Source organism: Typopeltis vanoorti, chromosome 8 (assembly GCF_054136105.1).
Source record: "Typopeltis vanoorti isolate ZY-2024b chromosome 8, IOZ_Tvanoo_1.0, whole genome shotgun sequence".
NCBI lineage: Eukaryota > Metazoa > Arthropoda > Arachnida > Uropygi > Thelyphonidae > Typopeltis > Typopeltis vanoorti.
Window position 1 is genome coordinate 9,119,818 of NC_143556.1, and position 22,033 is coordinate 9,141,850.

General features: G+C 34.4%; 1 protein-coding gene across 1 annotated transcript in view; it reads left to right on the plus strand.

Annotated features, from left to right (window-relative positions):
- The first annotated feature begins 3,953 nt into the window (after window positions 1-3,953).
- Window positions 3,954-22,033, plus strand: part of LOC150103716 (cubilin-like) — a 280,379-nt gene continuing 262,299 nt past the window's right edge. The window contains exon 1 of the mRNA XM_090397061.1: window positions 3,954-4,056. The gene's annotated coding sequence lies outside the window, so the exon portion shown is untranslated. The remainder of the gene's footprint in view (window positions 4,057-22,033) is intronic.

Here is a 22,033-nt window from a genome sequence, read left to right on the forward strand (position 1 = left end):
TTCAAAAGGCTATTAGGTACAACTACCAGAGAAACTATTCCTAGATTCTTGAGTACAATCGGAATTACTTCTTTCAAAAGTGAAATTGTTTTAAACACACGTGTATCTGTTTTGCTCTGCTACGATTGGGTTAATAAATAAATAATAATAACGACAACAATATTCCAGTAAAAATAAAATTTATTTTAATATATATTATATATATATATATGTGTGTGTGTGTGTGTGTGTGTGTGTAAAAATGAATTTTACATTTTTACCATTTTTTAAAATTGTTAAATTAAACAGAATTCTTTTTATTACAAGCAAAGTAAGGGCTAAATTCGATGGGGTTTTATTCTATATATATAGGATGTGTTAATTTTCTTATTATTTGATTATTACTATTGTTCTTAAAAGAACCCTCCAGGTCGTCAGGAACTTATCGAGTGAGGCGTCATAAAACTTGCCAGCTATCACACTTAATCTTGAATTTATTCACACTGCTTGCACTCACAACATCCAATGGCAATCGATTCCAATCACGCACTACCCTACGAGAGAAAAATCTAGCTCTCTCACCATCTTCTGAGTGGCAGTCGTTCTCATCTTCCAAGGATGCCCTCTTTCCCCATCCTCCATCAATTGAAATCCTGTACAACACTTTCAGAAGTTTGTAAGTCTCAATCATATCACCCTTCTTTCTCCAGTCTGCTAGTGTCTGCAGTCTACAAATTCTCAATCTCTCTTCATAATTAGCATTCCACAATCCTGATATTATTTTAACATTCTCCAGTATATCAGAATCCCAATGGAAACTAGACCTGTGAACAATAGTCCAGGAGAGGACTTATCAAGGACTTGTAAAGAAGCAAATGGTATCCTTATCTTTACATGTGGACATTCTTTTCAGCATTGTGATTATGTTTTGAGTTGTTTTTGCAAATTGTGCTGCTTATCCCCCCCCCCACCAACTTCAACATCCTATCTGTTAACACTCCAAGATCCCTAGCTTCATCAGCATCTGGCATAATCCAACCAATATATTACGACATTGCATATCTAATCACGCAGTAGCGAATGATTTTATGTCATTTATTTACGTCAGTTGTGAATGAGTTTCCTGACATCTATATTCCCATGCCCACAATTCCAGCCTATTCAAACCATTCTGTAAGTACTGCATATCGGCAGCATTACTGATTATCGTCCCTGTCTTTGCATCATCAGCAAATAGTTGTATATCGCTTATCAAATCCTTTCCAATATCATTAATATACAGATTGAATAACAGTGGACCACTGGTTACATTAAATCTTGCAGACTCAGATCTCCCATGTACCACTTCATATATTATCAGTCAGCGATCCTCTTATCTATACTGCCAAAAGCCCCAGCAAAATGCAAAATAATCAAGGTATATCCGTTCTCCTTGTCTAATTCAATGGCAATATTGTTATACAATGCGAGCAATTTTGCTATAATATGATTTTCTCTTAGTAAACCCATGTTGCTCATTGCAAAGCAGACATTCACTTTCAACCCATTTCTGAAAGAGAGTCCTAACGGAGTTTTCCAAAACCTTCATCAGCACTCCTGAGATACTAATTGTTCAATAGTTGAATACATCTCTCTTTGCTCCACTCTTGTGCAATGCAATTTTCATACATCCTTTAAATCCCTATTAAAGATTCCCTGTTCTGCGACCCATATTAACCTCTGCAGCTGTAACCCTCACGCCATCTGCATTTAGAAGAGTTATTTTTCCATTTTCATTCTTTCGTTTACTTGCAGAATATAGATAGAATCCTTTTAGATTGTCTTTAGAACGCAGAGCCAGGTTCTTTTCATAATCCTTTGTTTCCGTACAACAATTGTCACTATTCTAGCCTGCTGCTTATAATTTTCATAACGGTCATCATCCTAATGTATACGATATACCCTCATATCATTCTTTTATTACGAATCTCTTGCTTACTAAGATTACAAATCCATTTGACTCCTACGTTATATATTATTCGAACTCTCAGGCCACATTCTGATATCGCAAGAATTAAGTGTTCTTTAAATGCTTCCCATGAACTGTCGATATTCTTTCAATCCAGCAACTGATCCCATTCCACTGAAATCAGTAACTCCTCAGTTGGTGACAGTTTCCTGCTTTTATGCGGTACTCACTGGGAAAGTGAGTGGCGCATGATCAGTGTCACCAACAGGAGTCAGAATAGTTATGTATCTAACCGAAACGCTGTCTGACATTAAATTCAAATCTAACACTCTTTGAACCTAGAGTATGTTCTGTCACATTCTGCTTAAAGATGTTTTTATGCAATAGCTCAATAAAGTCTACCATTATGATTACTCTTTTCACCCTCATCATTACTATTTGGTTATGCATTTCTTCATTAGTAGCAACCGATCCACCGTCTGTAATTGACACCCTACTATGTAATTGATCTTGTTAGATGCCACTTCACACCAGACGACTTCAAACGCACGGCCACATGAAATATTGTTAGTAGTAGTACTACAATCACAAGTCTCAACTCTAACTGGATTCAAGTCATCCGATATCATTAGCAGCACTCGCCCTCCTCTCCTATCCTTCCTAATAATAGCGTGCCCTTTACACTCGATACCAGTAATATGTCTGATTGCCAAGTCTCACTAATGCCTATAATCTGAGGTCCCAACATATTGACAAAGCAACAAACTCTACTCCTTTGTTTCTGATACTCCTAGCATTCGTTTACAGACATCATAATCTACCTGAATGGTCTTTTGTATACTCTTTTTTTGCAGTCTGCATGACACAGTTGGACAACTTGCAGACCTCTATTCTTTTCTAATGCTTTTTACATGTAGAAATCGTTTCAAACGTTTAATGGGTACGAACACAAAGCCGAAATCTTTCCCTCCTCGTCAACATTTCCATGACAAAGCCCATTCCCGTCATTTGACATTGTCGCTCTTTCGCTCACATTCTCACCATTCCTTCCTTTATAATTTAGTTTCCCTGACTATAAGTGTTAATTCTCATACCAGTTATTAGTTTCTCTGGTTTCCTGATAAAAAAAAGCATTCAGGTGTAGGCAGTCCTTGTTATACAAATCCATCTTCCCTCAAACTAACTCCACACATCCATATCGCATCCATTCCTTCTACATGTCCTACGATTCAGATTGTTTGCCATGATAGCCCTTCTTCGTAATACATTTTTATCATATCGAGGTAAAATACTGACGATTTTCACTTTCTCACTCTTCACTCTCGCCTCATCCAACAACTCTTTCATGTTTTCTCTCTCTTACTGAATTTATCGCTAGTTAAGTCGTTAGACCCACTACAATTACGAACTCGTTTACTTTTCTTTTCTGATTTTAAATTGCTTTCTTTATTTTCTTAAATATCGCTCAAGGTCAACTCGAAGTCATAACTCGCCCATCAACAGCATGTTTTTTTTATAGATGACTCGCGATATATGCTCATTTAAACGCCTTCTACTTTTTGTAATTCCCGCTCTGATGATCTTCTTAAATTTTGCTATTTTGGGGGTTACTTCATTTTTATTCACCTCGTCCACATCTCCAATAATCTCGTCAGCGGGGCTAGTCTTGGGTTCGCGCGAGGTGCTCTTCTCAGCATGACGTTTCTTGTGTGTGTTTTGCGCCATTTTAACCTTATATTTATTATTGAAATATCTTAAAATATATGTTATAAAATACTAATATACTATAAAATACAAATTTTCTAAGGAAAAAACAAAAAAAAAAAATCATCAATTTTACATTCACCGACCAACCACAATCTATCCTAGAACCAATCAGTTATTTTACTATAATTTTTTTTTTATCACATACTGCAAAATAGATGGCGTTAAAAACCAATGTTCTCTAAATGGTGCATTTATTTATGAGAAGCGCCCTCAATTTAGTATTTTGTTGATGTTTTCGTAGTGTGGAAATTTTAATTATTGTTCAGGTAACTTTCATTTAATGCTTTCACTTCGATTTACTCTGTTGTTTAAAACGAAGTAAAGAAATGTTCAGAAGGAAAACTGTATATTACTGAGCAAAGGTAAGTATATAAATCTGCCTCATTATTTTCCTAATAATATTTTTCGCACCGTACCAACATGATAAGTGTGCAATCAGATTTATCAAGCTCATGCATAGTTAATAATGTGGCTGCTGTGTCCTGATTAAAATTATTCTTATGAAAGAAAGATATAAGAAACTTCATTGACAAAAAAATCAAATTATCCATTTCAAAAATGTTTGCGTATTTCAATTTGAGTTTCGGGATACAGTGTGGCAAGTGCAGATTTTACATGTACAAGCGATGATTATTATTAAGTTCAGCTAAGCTTTGTGATATTTGTGTAAACACTTCGCGGGAAAGTCAGACTTGTGTGTTTCGCTTCTTCACAGTATACCAAATTTGTACATAAGTCAATCTTCTGCTCGAGCTATCTTAAATTAAATGGAAACCGTCTTTACACAACTTAAGCAATATTTTGGAAGATAAATTATTATATGCATTTTCACATTTAACGCTTCTGGTATTACGTAAAATACAAATTTTAAGATGGATTCGAAAGTAACTCTGTAGAATTTACATCCTGTTGCCATCATTCTGAGTATTTACTTATATTTAACAGAAAGGGAATACATTTCCTTCCTAAGCTTAATAATAAATATTTATCCGTTTTTATTTGTGTTTTAAATTTCGTATTTCGGGGATAGCGTGCCAAAATTCTTCTTCTTTGAGTATTCTGCAATTGAACAGGTTCTTCGTTTAGTAGAAAAAAACTTTCCTCTTAAGTGTTGGAGGCCACTTATTGCGTGCATGATTCAACGTGCTTTGGATCTATCTTGCATTTCCGTTGCAACTTCTGGAAGTAGCTTCGGATATACTACAGAATTGTTCCATTTATAGATAGATTGTCGTTAGACAACGTAATCTGCTTCTAAAGATTCATTGTGTGTAAAGCGTGCGTAGCCACGTTTTACATACAATGCATATATTACATGAAGCTTCTAAATCAGCGCTTCCCAAACTGTGGGCCGCGGCCCCCTTGGGGGCCGTAGGTTTTGTTGAGGGGGGCCGTGAAATAATGAAAACAAATTTAAAATGTTTTAAGACTAAGTAGTTTTTTATTTTAAAAGAAACGTCTTTAACTTTTATTATTTATTTCTTTTTTGTTATTTTTTATATTTTAATGGAAAAATTCACACATTGGTGTTGGTTCACAAACTTTGCTTCCTGCGTATTTCGGCGCTTAACAAATATTAGTAAATATTGCTTATTCATATGTTTCATTTCAAAGCAGTGGTTAATTGTATTAACTTTGAATGCTCTCCGGGGAAGCTCCAAATCTTCCCGTCCCTTTCATCACGCGTTCGTAATCAGGGACTGTTGATATTGACTTTATATACATATCAAAACTCGTTTTATATTATCACTGTCATCCGAGCTAGTTTTCTGTTACCAATAAAAGTTTCGCATATACTTCACACATGAAAAAAGCTTAAACAAGTTCATGTGGGGATATAGTAACTCGCTTGCAGTGGTAAACAACACGCCCTCCCTAAGAGCCACTATACTGCAGAGGCAATAAAAATAAGTACTTTTATTATGCCAGTGAATAAGGTATGAGGAGTCTGTGTAATATATTTCTCAACAAATAGTGCAATTAGAGACAACTGGGATAAAAACACACTAATTAATGAATCACATGCCCCCTCATACAGAAACTATGCTATATAGACTGAAACAAAACCATATGTTGCATGGGAAAACACAGTATCTAACTAAAAACTATTGTTATTAATTAGATGTATGTGAGTTCGATTTCCCAAGGCAGCAATAAAATTCAACCGAACGTGTTAAAATTCGTAAAAGTGTTAAAACAAGTAATATATATATATATATTAAATATAAGAGAGTTTCAACTCAATTGTCAGCTATGCTTTTATGTTTCGGTTGCGCGATCTTTTGTTAATACCGCACCAATCATATGCACGTTTTAATAAACAGACTGCCTTTGCTGTCTGTTTCGCGTTAGGCTTAATTACCGTAAAAGGAGAAAAGTCACAAAAGTGAAAAATGTTCCTGGTCCAGGGATTCCCTTATTCAGGTAATATTCACTAATTTCATGTTATCAGTCTGTGGTGTGCCAGTAGTGGTAAGTGGTGATATTATTTGATCTATTCTACGTTAAAAAATTTAACCCTGAGATGGATAAGTGGTTGATAAAAAAAGAAAATAAAAAATCCCGCTAACAATCAGAAGAAGCAGAAACAGACTAAAAAAAAAAGACAGTATTTCATATTTTACCAGAACAGCCCGCATCGTCTTCAGAACCAAACGGTAAGAGGCAAAAAATGTAATATATGCATTTGATTTTTGCAATATTCGCTGTGTATGTTTTGTATTGAATATAAATACAATAAATATTATAATAATATATCTCTTTTACGATTTTTTTTCGAGGGGAGCCGTGAAATATTTTAATTTTTGCAAAGGGGGCCCTGACATCCAGAAGTTTGGGAAGCACTGTTCTAAATAACTGACTAACATTTACATTAATAGTATTAACATTCATATTTTCATTTATGTATTTACAGCTATATGTACACATTTAAAAGTTAACATCCATATTTGCATATGCTGTGTTTATATTTCTATAATTTTATATCTACATATTTACAAACATAATCCAAACATAAGTAGTTATATTAAATAATCAGAACTGGAAGTTGACTCTATTCTCAAAATTAAATAATTTTGAGTACTAAGGGTCACTTATCTCTTGACGTGATGATGTGTTGCATCAAGGGCATCAGGATGGAGTCCAATAGCTGACATTAATAATGGACAATCTCTTGACGACGTGGAAAACAGATGAAAAATAGCGATTTCCAGAATATGGATTCTATTTTGATAATGTCTTTGTTTCCATGTCCTGTTATCCGAGTGTTTAAACCTGGAGAGATGGCGTGTATTTTCTGACAGTCTCCATCTCATACTTGGAAAGAATTTTTTTTGTTGTTGATCCTTTTTATATGTTTTCTTCTTCTTTTCCCACAATCTTCAATTATTTATTCTGCCAATGTTTGTGTAGCTGATTTTCAGTACTTTAGCAACCTTATTACTGACCGTTCGTTTATAGCCGCTTATTTAACCAGCGTCGGCTCTTCTTTTCCTGATACTTCAGTATACACCTTCACCCAACAGAACTTAATTTCCCTCCGCTCTAGACTGGGATTGTTTACCAGATTTTGTGTCTGGAGTATTCAAGCTAGGTGGTTGTTCTAGTTATTATTTTTTTCCTTATGTCGTCAATAGTGCCGCTGTATTCAGTCAATAGTCTTTTGGTAAGAGATGTTTAATTTTAATTCCTGGAGATATGTGAGTGAATAGTTGTTCTGTTTTGTTGTTTGAACAGAAGGAAAACAGCATAAGGCAGTGTTGTATATAATGTACTGCCTGTAATACTAGTAGGAAATAACCAACATTTCCACCTATTTCACTCCCCTCAGTGTGTTTATGTGGTATTCGTTATATCTTTCTGTTTAACGCTAGTAGTATACCAGTCACTAATGACAAGATAGAGATCAAGATAAGATAGAGATTCATGACGTCGTTGTGTGATGAGATCATTCACATCATTGTGAGGGAGGCGTGCCGTGATTTCATGAGTTTGGAATTTTCTTGGGAATATATGTGTGAGTGATATCATTTGGTTTGCGTATGGAATTTTGTATGATGGTTAGAGATAAGGAATCATGTCGTGATTGTTGGGGCAGTTTAAACCAAATAGGGGCTGGGTAAATGAGGGAAGCAAAGTCAGTGTCCTGGATGTGTGTTGTTATGAGATGTAGATAAATAAATGGTTTGTGTATTGAATTGTGGTGATGGTAGAGATAACATAGAGCATGGAATGTTTGGAATTCCCCCATCTGTCAGTGACATCGTGCTGTGTGTTTGGTTCACGTTTACCCTTGTGGGTTATGGTTAGAGATAAGAAATCATGACTTTATGAGTTTGAAATTTTCTGGGGACCATATCTCAGTCAAGAGATGACGGCAGCATTTAGACATTATCTCTGAATAATTAATTATAGACTATCATTGCTGTTCCCCCTCACACACAATTTTCTTGTGAATAGATGAATATGGGAATTCTTAGTTTAGAGTCGAGATATTGGCAGTATTTAGACCTTTTCTGAATAATTAATTACAAACTAATGTTATCTTTATTACAAAATATTTTGGCTATTGAAATTTTTAATTTAGAGTCAAGAATGGTGGCATTCTTTAGAGATAAAAAATTAGTTCTTTTTTTAATGAAAAACCAAATGGCATTTTTTAAAAAAAATAAATAAACAGATTTTAATGGATTACAAGAACTTTTGTATGTAGTCTAGAAATATTCTAATGATAATTTAGATTAACTTACAGTCTCTCCAGAATGGGTCTTCTGAATGCCAATAGATATTCCAAAGTAGTTGAAGTATAACCATATATCCACAGCACAACACACACAAAACACAAGGGTTGAAAGAATGACAGTTCTGTAAATAACCTGAAAAGCTAGTTGAATTTGGTTCCCTTCAATTTTCTGTCCTTTTGGTACTCTTAGTTAATTTCATTTGAACTGCGATCATGCTATTTTTTTCTCACTGTAATGAGTGTAAACTCAGCCTGCCTTTTTCATGATTAACATATGCCAGTGACTGGAAAATTTATATTTCTTGATGCGAAGATTTTGATGTTTCCATTTTTTTTTTCTTCAAATTCATTGGTTATTTTCTCTATTTTACTTTTAATATTCAGTTTCACAATATATTTTAACCAGAATAACTGAACAAAATAAATAAATAAATAAATTGTCTGTCAATTTAGTTTTCCCCCACAGTAGATTTTTCTTTTGTGTTATCTTAAAGATGTGTCTCATTTCTGGTCACAATTTGTTTTGCCTAGGTGAGAAATCATGTGTTTGGGTTGGAACACTTTGTTAGCATTTTCTTATATTTCAAATGAATGTTAGCTCTAGTATACTTTGTTGACTTCTATGTTACCTTTTATTTGACTGAAATATTATTTACAATATTGTATTTATGAATCTTACATACAGAAATTAAATAAAGTAAAAAAACACTGTTTTTTAACTCTTTGTTTCTTACTCTTCTGATTTAACATTTGCACTGAGGCTCATTTCTGTTAGTCCCAATTGACTGTTGTCCTCTCGGTTTGGCATTTATTTCACAGTAGGGATATTTATATATATTTTAACACATTGATTATATTAGGTATTTTTTCCAACACAAAGACATAATTATTTATTCTTATTTCAACTGAATATTAGGTTTGGTACTGTAATTTTCAACTTAATTCCAAAGATTACAGTTCAGAATCCCATATTTTTGACACAGCTATTCTGTTCTGTTAATTTCACAATGAAGTGCAAGGGTTTGTACTAAGATTTTATTTGGCACTAGTAATTTTTTTTCAATTAAAACTGATTGATCGTTTTTCTCTATTTTACTTTTAAAATTCAGTTTAACTACATATTCTAACCAGAATAACTGAGCAAAATAAATAAATATTTATTTATTTTGTGTGTGAATTCACTGTTAGTTCTGAAAAAAATAATATATATATATATATGTGTGTGTGTGTGTGTGTGTGTGTGTGTGTGTGTGTGTGGTATTACTTAAATTTACATAACACATTAATGACACTGATTTGTTCATTTAATTATATACATTTTATTAGTGTGAAATATTATTTACAATTGTATTTATTGAATCTAACATACAGAAAATAAATAAACTGAAAAATAAAATTTATTTATATTTCCTTAGTCTTATTGTTAAAATTGCGCTGTTGTTCAAGAACAAACTGAAAGTTTAATCATTTGCAATCGTCAGACTTTGTTACTGTAGTAAAATTAAGGGTGACATTTTTATTTTTTTTAAACGAATACATATATTTTTGAGCATTGTTATAAGCACAGAATCTTTCATTATGTTTCCAAAACCATTTAAAAGTACACAAAATTTTTTCACATTTATAACTTATTCAACAACAGGTCTGCCTATTAAATTCGTTAATGTTATTGATTTTTCTCTACCTTTGGCAACCAATATTTGATATTTGCATGTTGATTCCATTATCCATTCTCTTAGTTTGTCCAGAGATAGTGAACCAATTTCCCAAGTCAGCTGATGATTATATTTTATTAACCAAGAATTCTGTTTTTTAACTCTTTCAGGTAATTCTTTCCAAATACAAGGTGATTTTGTCAATGCATATCTTACAATAATTCCATCAGAAATACAAGTTTCTTTAGGAAATAAAGTGAACTCTTATTCAAAAGAAATTGAACATCAATAATTCCAATGAGAACTGAAAATTCATATTTTTCACCCACTGTATATTTTTCATATTCTTTTTCCTTCATTCTTCTTACAATACTTCATTTGGACTACAAATAAATAGTCATTTATTATTATTTCAGTGATTATTAGTTCTGATCTTATATTTTATGTTAACTTTCTGTTACAAAATTCCAAACAATTAGAACTTTACACAAAAAAAATTTCAGACTTTTGTGGCCAACTCATTGTTTTCACTTTACTGGACACAAAACACTGCAACACAATACAATAGCTGCAGTGGATGAATAATTTCCTTAAGTCCAAAGACACTTGACTCGATTGTTTTTCCTTATAGTACTGTTTACTGTACCCTACCCTTCCCTGACCATTCCTTCAAAAATGAAACTTCCACACAGATGACTCATGGACATGTTTTTGCATGCTGTTGGATATGCTGTTGATGTGTTTTTATCTTACTTTCTGTGGGGAAAGCAAAAATTTTTATTTGTGTTATTTGCAGAATACAAACTTTTTCTATACCAAACTTTTTTAAGTCATGTTTTTGGGTTAAATTATCTTTTATGTCTCTATAAAATCACCAAATTCTAACAGTTCGCGTTTTCGAGTATGTGATTATCAATTAAACAGAATTGCATTAAGGGTATAAAGTTAAGGATTTATATATCAAATTCTAAACAGAATAACTGGGTAAAAACTTCACTGTGGAAAAACACAGAACTTTGTTCATTTAAGTTGACAAATGCATATTGTATTTGGCTGAAGTACTATTTACAAGTATTCACAGAAAAAAATTCTAAACATCTAATTACCTAAAATTATTATACCATATTTAGTTTACTCTGTTAACATTTTCCAAAGGGTTCAATAAAGAAAGTGTTCGCTACTCACTGTTTCTTGGTTACATTAATCAAAACAGTTGGTAATGCAAAAGAGACTTAAGAACAGATACCATAGTAAACACATCTTCATACATTTGATACTACATCAGTCTGGAAATGACACCATGCCTCCCTAAACTTTCCGTGTATTCTTTTGTCACCAGATATACACAAGCAGTTTTTGTATAATGCTCGTAAATATCCCAAAATAAAGAATCTTTATTTAATTGAATAAAATCTTGTAAGTCTAATTTCCATTGACGAATTTAGATGATTAACGATCATTTTCCCCATGATACGAATTGCTGGTAATTCAGTTTCCAAAAATTGTAAATGATTATCAATGTCTTACAATTTTGGTGAAAATCTCTTAGCTTCTTCACAACTAATAGAGAAAACTTTACATCCACCAGCTCCTGTATCATCGAGCATTAGTTCCCCATCTTGGCATTTCAGAAAATAACAGTCACCAAGGTCCATTTCATAGTCAACTTTTCTTTGCAAGTAACTGAGGATATCAGACCACTTCCTGCATAACTTTTCCTGGATAAACATGTCACAATGTATGTGTCTTCTAAAATAATAACAGGTTTCTATCCTTTTAGATCTATGTGAAGAGATTTGTCTCGTGCTATTTTCCTGAAGAAAGAAAATTTCAAAGACTTGTAGTTCACTCATTATTTTACTTTACTGGACACAAAACACCACAATAGAATATGATAGCTGGACTGGATGGACGAATTGCAGTAACTGAAAAGGCACTCGACTCGATTTTTTCCTTATAGTACTGTTTACCTGACTCTTACCCTGACTGTTACTTCAAAACTGAAACTTTCGCACAGATGACTAACAGACATGTTTTCACATGCTGGTGGATATGATGTTGATGTCAGTTTATCTTACTTTGTGACATCATGGGGCAAACCTTATCTCTGTGGCTCAAATGGTATTCTATGTTATTTATCCTTATTATGTTAAGTAATTTTATCCTCAAACAGCGTTTTTGATGTTAAAGCATTTGACTAGTTCTCTCACTCATATGTCCGAAATTGTTGGGATGGAAAAAAAAAAAAAAAAAAAAAATATTAACCATTAAGTGGTGATGGTTAAAGGGTAGTCGAGAGGTTGACAGTGGTCTTCCCTACAATGCACCCAAGGGAGATGAGCGAGTTCACCATTTGTAGATATCTTTTAGTGATGTCATCTCAAACATGACCAGGGAGATGAGCAAGCTGGTGGATGTAAAGTTTTCTCTATTAGTTGTGAAGAAGCTGAGAGATTTTCACCAAAAATGTACGAACATTGATAATCATTTACTATTTTTGGAAACTGAATTATCAGCAATTCTTATCATGGGGAAAATTATCGCTAATCATCTAAATTCATCAATGTTAAAATTAAACTTTCAAGATTGTATTCAATTTGATAAAGATTCTTTATTTTGGGATATTTACGAGCATTATACAAGAACTGCTTGTGTATATCTGGTGACAAAAGAATACATGGAAAATTTAGCGAGGCATGTTGTTATTTCCAAACTAACTCAATATAAAATGTATGGATCTGTGCTTATTATGGTATCTGATCTTAAGATACCATAGTACTATTTTGATGTAATGTAACCAAGAAACAGTGAGTAACAAACACTTTCTTTATCGAACTCATTGGAAAATGTTAACAGTGTAAACTAAATATTGTGAAATATTTTTAGGTAATTACATGTTTTGAATATTTCTCTGTGAATATACATGTAAATAGTATTTCAGCAAAATGAAATATGCATTTGTCAACTTCAATGAACAAAGTTGTGTGTTGTTGTGTTAAATCAACAGTAAAGTTTTTACTCAGTTATTCTGTTTAATATTTCATATATAAATCCTTAATTTTATACCTTAATGCAATTCTGTTTAATTATTGTAAAAAAAATCACTGTGAAATTAATGCCAGGAACAGGAAAAAAGCATGGGGAAAACTGATATCCTGTAAATAATTATTTTCGAAATTTGTCTAATGCTACCTGTTGACATTGCTTGAGTTATTTGTAAACATTTCGTTCAGATACTCAAAAACCCAAACTGTTAGAATTTGGTGATTTTACAGAGAGACAGCAGATAATTTAACCCAAAAACATGACATTAACTCATAAAAAAAGTTTGGTATAGAAAAAAGTTTTGTACTCTGCAGATAACACAAATACAAATTTTTGCTTTCCCCACACAAAGTAAGATAAAACACATCAACAGTATATATCCACCATCATGCGAAAACATGTCCATGAGTCATCTGCACGGAAGTTTCATTTTTGAAGGAATGGTCAGGGAAGGGTAGGGTAAACAGTACTATAAGGAACACAATCGAGTCAAGGGTCTTTGGACTTAAGGAAATCATTCATCCACTGCAGCTATTGTATTGTGTTGTGGTATTTTGTGTCCGGTAAAGTAAAAACAATGAGTTGGCCACAAAAGTCTGAAATTTTCTTTGTGTATAGTTCTAATTGTTTGGAATTTTGTAACAGAAAGTTAACATAAAATATAAGATCAGAGCTAATAATCACTGAAATAATAATAAATGACTATTTATTTGTAGTGCAAATGAAGTATTGTAAGAAGAATGAAGGAAAAAGAATATGAGAATCTACAGTTGGTGAAAAATATGAAGTTTCAGTTCTCATTGGTATTATTGATGTTCAATTTCTTTTGATTAAGAGTTCAACTTTATTTCCTAAAGAAATTTGTATTTATCATGAAATTATTGTAAGATATGCATTGACAAAATCACCTTGTAGTTGGAAAGTATTACCTGAAAGAGTTAAAAAAACAGAATTCTTGGTTAATAAAATATAATCGTCAGCTGACTTGGGAAATTGGTTCACTATCTCCAGACAAACTAAGAGAATGGATAATAGAATCAACATGCAAATAAAAAATATTGCTCACCAAAGGAAGATAAAAATCATAAACGAATTTAATAGGTAGACCTGTTGTGGATTTAAATGATCTGGGTTGCCCTAAACGTGAAAAAATTACGTATACTTTTAAATGCTGTTTGAAAACATAATGAAAGATTCTGTGCTTATAACAATGTTCAAAAATATATGTATTAGTTTAGACAAATAAAAATATAGCCCTTAATTTTACTACAGTAACAAAGTCCCATGATCACAAATGAATAAATTTTTAGATGTGTGTGTCACATTGTCAAAAATCACTTGATGGCAATTCTGCAACTATGGGAATCTTTGAACAACAGCACAAATTTAACAATAATAAGATTAAGGAACAAAAAATAGATTGTATTTTTCACTTTAGTTATTTTCTGTATGTTAGATTCAGTAAATACAATTGAAAATAATATTTCACTCAAATAAAATATGTAAATTTAAATGAACAAATGGGTGTCGTTGATGTGTAATGCAAATTTAAGTAAGACGATATACATATTATATATATATATTTGGTCTTGTAATTTTTTTTAACTCACAGTGATCATTTATTTATTTTGCTCAGTTATTCTGGTTAGAATATGTAGTAAACTGAATTTTAATAGTAAAATAGCAAAAAACAATCAATCGGTTTGAAGAAAAAAAAATTACAAGTGCCAGTTCAAAATCTTAGTACAAACTTTCACACTTCATTGTGAAATTAATAGAATAGAATAGCTTTGTCAAAAATACAGGACTCTGAAGTATAATCTTCGGAATTAAGTTGAAAAAATTATGGTACCAAACCTAATATTCAGCTGAAATAAGAATAAATAATTATTTTATAATACATAAATATTTATTAATATAAATATAATAAATGTGTTGAAATATATATGAATATCCCTACTGTGAAATAAATGCCGGCCTGAGAGGACAACACTCAATTTGGACTAATGGAAATCAGCCTCAGGGCAAATGTTAAATCAGAAGAGTAAGAAACAAAACAAAAAAATAAAAAAATAGTGTATTTTTCACTTTATTTAATTTCTGTGTGTTAGATTCAGAAATACAATATTGTAAATAATATTTCAATCAAATAAAAGGTAATATAGAAATTAACAAAGTATATTAAAGAGCTAATATTCATTTAAAATATAAGAAAACGCTAACAAACTGTTCCAAACCAAACACACGATTTCAAACCTATGCACAACAATATTGTGCGCGGAAATGAGAAATCTTAAAGATAAGATAAATGACAAATATACAGTGGGGGAAAAATAAACCCTCACGCAATTTATTTATTTATATATTTTGCTTAGTTATTCTGGTTAGAATATGTAGTGAAACTGAATTTTATAAGTAAAATAGAGAAAAATAACCAATCAATTTGAAAAAAAAAAATATATATATATATATATATATATATATATATTTGAACATCAGTGCAAATGTAAAATCAGAAGAAAAAGAAACAAAAAAAATGTATTTTTCACTTTATTTAATTTCTGTATATGAGATTCATAAATATAATATAGCATATAAAATTTCAGTCTAATAAAAGGTAACATGGAAATTAACAAAGTATTCTACAGAGATAATATTCGTTTGAAATATAAGAAAACTCTGACGAAGAGTTCCAACATAAACACATGATTTCTCACCTAGCACTACAAATTGTGACTGGAAATGAGACACGTCTTTAAGATAACACAAATGAAAATCTGCAGTGGGGGAAAAATAAATTCACTCACAATTTGTTTATTTATTTTGCTCAGTTATTCTGGTTAGAATATGTAGTGAAACTGAATTTTAAAAGTAAAATAGAGAAAAATAACAAATCAATTTGAAAAATATATATATATAGAAACATATCAAAAACTATGCATAGAGATATATACGAATTTTCCAATCGCTGGCGGATATAGTCGTGAAAAAGATGTGTTAAGTTTACACTCGTCACCGTGGGAAAAAAGATAGCATGATCCCAATGCTTTTGAAATTATCGAAGAGTACCAAACGGACAGAAAATCTAAGGCAACAAAAGTCAACTAGGTTTTCAGGTTATTTAGTGAACCTTCGTTCTTTCAACCCTTGTGTTTTCTGTGTGTGTTGTACTGTGGATATATGGTTATACTTCAACTACTTTGGAATATCTATTAGCATTCAGGAGACCCATTCTGGAGAGCGTGTACATTAATTTAAATTATCATTACAATTTTTGTAGACTACATACAAAATTTCTTGTAATCCATTAAAATCTCCATTAATTAATTAATTTTTTTAAAAATGCTGTTTGACTTTTCATTCAAAAAAGAACTCATTTTTATCTCTAAAGACTGACACCATTCTTGACTCTAAACTAAAAATTCCAATAGCCAAACACTTTTGTAATAAAGATAACATTAGTTTGTAAATAATTATTCAGAAAAGGTCTAAATGCTGCCAACATCTCGACTTTAAACTGAGAATTCCCATACTCAACTATTGACAAGAAAAACGTGTGTGTGTGTGAGGGGGGATAGAAATGATAGTCTATAATTGATTATTCAGATATTGTCTAAATGCTGCCGCCATCTCTTGACTGAGACATGTGTTCCCTAAAAAATTCCTAACTCATAACTTCATGATTCCTTATCTCTAACCATTACCCACAAGGGTTTATGCTAACCAAACACACAACAGGATGTCACTGACAGATGGGGCACTCAGCGAAATTCCAAACATTTCGTACTCTATCTTATCTCTTCCATCACCCACAATTCCATACATAAACCATTTACTTATCTACATCTCATAACAACACACATCCAGGACATGGTCGTCACTTCCCCCATTTACCTTACCCCTATTTGGTTCATTGTGACCCACCAATCACGGTACGAGTCCTTATCTACTAATATATCTTCCTTTTCCATTCAAAGCAATAGCATCACTTATTTACCACTAACAAATTACGTCTCTTATCTACATCGATAACTACGCATATCAAGAACACAGATGTTGCTTCCTCCATTTACACTGCCACTATTTGGTTTAAACTGTCCCACCAATCACGACATGATTCCTTATCTCTAACCATCACCCACAATTCCATACGCTAACCAAATGATGTCACTGACATGTTCCCCAGAAAATTTCAAACATTCCAAACTCATGATGTCACGCCTCCCTCACAATGACGTCATTGATCTCATCACACTACGACGTCACGAATCCTTATCTTATCTTGATCTCAATCTGTCATTAGTCACCGGTATACTATTAACGCTTTCTTTCTGCATAAGATGTTTCTGGGTGAGGCCACTTAATATAATGAAGATGAAGATGGTAGCAGCATTTCCATGATATATTCCCAAAGTGACTTCATATATTAGACATAACCCTTTCATCTTCACACATATCGGTGGTAGACCAGCAATAATGCAAGCTGCCATGAAAGATATTGTTCTTTATCCTTTAATTATTGATAGGAATATAGCATTGAACTCTTAACTTTTGTTGGTTTTTCTTAGATTTCATTTCATATTCCCAAGTAGTACATCACAATATCTCAACATTGGTATATATCGCTTTTATCGCTTGTTGAACTAAACCCCACTTTATCCTTGTTGACTTAGCTATAAGGATTGCAATTTTGTTGAAGTTTAATTTGTTGTCTGTTGTTATTTCTAGGGTTTTTAACTTAATGGTTGCCTCTAAGTCATTTCCGTTTAGGAAGATCGTTATAAGTTTTTTCTATCGTTTAAGACAGGTATGAAGCATTTTCCACTCGATGCTGTTGAAAGTATCTTAATTTTCACGGTGAATTTCTGAAATTTTAAAAAGTACTTCATTGACAGTTATTTGTAACTGTAAGCCATTGCTTGTGCGAATCATTATCACATCATCAGCCAAAGCTCTGTCTTTTGTGCTTCATTAGTGATAGAAAGTCGCAATAGCTAGTCCTACTGGCTGCTCCAGAAATCTGATGCACAGCAAGAACCTTTCGGCCAGCCTGCCTTGTATGACATCTTTCGTTACGGTTAGGGGTTCTCGATGTCTGTTGCGCTTCTGTGTGTGAAATATTTTTTTTGTAAGCTATGGATGCTATTTTGCACGTTATAACATGTCTTAATCTAGTAAGTATGACTCGCACCATGTAGCATCGAAGTCGCCTTGCAGATCGAGTGAGATCAATAGTACCTCTTTTTTTTTATGGTAGATCTCTCTTGCGTGAGCTTTATATAACCTTCATAATTTCGTCTACTGCACTTGATCTAGGTCTGAATTGATACTGATTTATTCTGAACAATCAGAAGAAAAGAACAGAAGAGACTGAAATGCTCAACAACAGAAATGGTATTAGTATGAAAAATGAAGACAGAACAGTGACATAAGAGGAACAGGGAAACATGGGGGCCCCAGGTGGATACACAGATGGGCATAGGGAGGAGGGTGGATGTTAGAAGTAGCAGTGAATATATGTATTGGGGATGATCAGCATAGGAATAAAATTGAGATCCGAGTGGGACAGTTGAGAGTAAGGAGATATGCGGGATAGTGGTGATTACAAAATTCCTTAAATCTATATTTTCTGTTCTAAACTTTAATGTCATGCAAACCTTAAATTTTTCTGCAGTCGTGGCTATCTTAATTATGTTAATTCCGCACAGATTCAAATTTTCATGATGCATTGAGACCAAGATCAGGCAGGCTATTTGATTGACAAAAATGGATTTATTGATTGAACTAAGTAAGATACAAATAACAACAATTATGTGGTTAAAAACTAAAGCTATCATACAGGCTAATGTTAGTTAACAATAGCCTGTATGCTATTGTTAACTAACATAACTAACCCGCATAACTTCCAGGTCATTCTTTACATCTCATTACAATTTTATATCTCATATAAAGTTAAGTTTAAACTCCTTCTAATTGCTTAACGTTTCCAGCTAATCATTCAACAACTCTCAGAACTAGGAACTAACAAACTAAACATGCTATAATTCATTTAACACAATTCCTTACAATTCTCAATCCTATGACTTTACGGTTCCCTGTTAAGATTCTAGTTTTTTAAAGTCCTATCACGCACTGTAAATCTAGTAACTAAACAGTTCTTTTCTCAGACCCCTATTACTCCTCTCAGTACACAAGTAAATTGAATAAGATACTACTTTACTGGGGATTCTGGAATTCTTTGGCTTCTTCCTTGATCATCTGTAGGATGTCTGGGTCTCGTTGATTCTACATCTGCATAACTCTTCCTAATAAAACGGACTTGTGGGTTCTGTCACAACTCTTCCTTTGGTGCAGGAAAATCTGGTTGGCCACAATCCCCCCCCCCCCCCCACCCCCCCCCCCCCCCACCCCCCCCCCCCCCCACCCCCCCCCCCCCCCACCCCCCCCCCCCCCCACCCCCCCCCCCCCCCACCCCCCCCCCCCCCCACCCCCCCCCCCCCCCACCCCCCCCCCCCCCCACCCCCCCCCCCCCCCACCCCCCCCCCCCCCCACCCCCCCCCCCCCCCACCCCCCCCCCCCCCCACCCCCCCCCCCCCCCACCCCCCCCCCCCCCCACCCCCCCCCCCCCCCACCCCCCCCCCCCCCCACCCCCCCCCCCCCCCACCCCCCCCCCCCCCCACCCCCCCCCCCCCCCACCCCCCCCCCCCCCCACCCCCCCCCCCCCCCACCCCCCCCCCCCCCCACCCCCCCCCCCCCCCACCCCCCCCCCCCCCCACCCCCCCCCCCCCCCACCCCCCCCCCCCCCCACCCCCCCCCCCCCCCACCCCCCCCCCCCCCCACCCCCCCCCCCCCCCACCCCCCCCCCCCCCCACCCACATGTAATTTGATGTGATGTTTTGACAAACATAATCCAAACATAAGTAGTTATATTAAATAATCAGGATTGGAAGTTGACTCTATTAGCAAAATTAAATAATTTTGAGAACTACTGGTCACTTTTCTCTTCAGGTGATGATGTGTTGCATCAGGGGCATCGGGATGGAGTTCAGTACCTGACAGTAAGTGATGGACAATCTCTTGACGATGTGGAAAACAGATGCAAAATGGCGATTTCCAGACTATGGATATTCTATTTAGATGATGTCGTAATTTTCCATGTCCTCTAAGCAGAGTGTCTAGCCTGGAGAGATGGCGTTTATTTTCTGACAGTCTCCATCTCATACTTGGAAAGAAATTTTTTTGTTGTTGTTGATCCGTTTTTATATGTTTTCTTATTTTCCCACAATCTTAAATTATTTATTCTGCCAATGTCTGTGTAGCTGATTTTCGGTACTTTCGCTACCTTATTACTCACCGTTCGTTTATAGCCGATTATTTAACCAGATCGTCGGCTGTTCTTTTCCTGTTACTCCAGTATGCACCCTCACCCAACAGAACTTAATTTCCCTTCGCTTTAGCCTGGAATTTTATACCAGATTTTGTGTCTGCAGTATTCACGCTAGGTGTTTTTTTTCTTTACGTCATCAATAGTGCCTCTTTAGTCAGTCAATAGTGATGTCTATCGATAAGAGGTGTTTAATTTTAATTCCCAGAGATATGTGACTGAATAAACTATTGCTAGTTGTTCTAATTTGTTGTTTGAACAGAAGGAAAACAGCCTAAGGCAGCGTTGTTTATAATAGATTGCCTGTAATACTAGGAGGAAACAACCGACATTTCCACCTATTTTACCCCACTCAGTGTATATACGTGGTATTTGTCATGTCTTTCTGTTTAACTCTTTCTTTCTGTATAAGATGTTTCTCGGTGAGACCACTTAATATAATGAAGATGGTAGCAGCATTTCCATGATATATTCGCGAAGTGACTTCATATATTAGACAGAACCCTTTCATCTTCACGCATATCGGTGGTAGACCAGCAATAACGCAGCTGCCATGAAAAATAGTGTCCTTTAATTATTGATAGGAATATAGCGATGAACTCTGTTTAACTTTTGTTGGCTTTTCTTAGATTTCATTGCATATTCCCAAGTAGTACGTCACAAGATATCAGCACTGGTATATATTGCTTTTATCGCTCGTTGAACTAAACCCCACTTTATCGACTTAGCTACAAGGATTGTAAATTTTAAGCTTTTTCCTGCAACCAATGAGATGTGTTGTCTGTTGTTATTTCTAGGGATTTTAACTTACTGGCTACCTCTAAGTCATTTCCGTTCAGGAAGATCGTTATAGGGTCTTCGTATCGTTTAAGACAGGTATGAAGCATTTTCCACTTGGTGCTGTTGAAAGTATCTTACTTATCACGGTGAATTTCTAAAATTTTAAAAGTTCTTCATTGACAGTTACTTGTAACTGTAAGCCATTGCTTGCGCGAATCATTATCACATCATCAGCCAAAGCTCTGTCTTTTGTGCTTCATTAGTGATAGGAAGTCGCAATAGCTAGTCCTACTGGCTGCTCCAGAAATCTGATGCACAGCAAGAACCTTTCGGCCAGCCTTGTATGACATCGGTTAGGGATTCTCGATGTCCGTTGCGCTTCTGTGTGTGAAATATTTTTTTTGTAAGCTATGGATGCTATTTTGCACATTATAACATGTCTTAATCTAGTAAGTATGACTCGCACCATGTAGCATCGAAGTCGCCTTGCAGATCGAGTGAGATCAATAGTACCTCTTTTTTTTCTGATGGTAGATCTCTCTCTCGCGTGAGCTTTATATAACATTCATAATTTCGTCTACTGCACTTGATCTAGGTCTGAATTCATACTGATTACTGCATAATTGGATGCTTGAACAGACAAAGTGCATTATTCGGTTTATCAGAACTGTTTCTAGAACTTTTCCGGCGTCAACTATGTGACTAATTGGGCCGTGTTTCCTAATTTCTTCGGA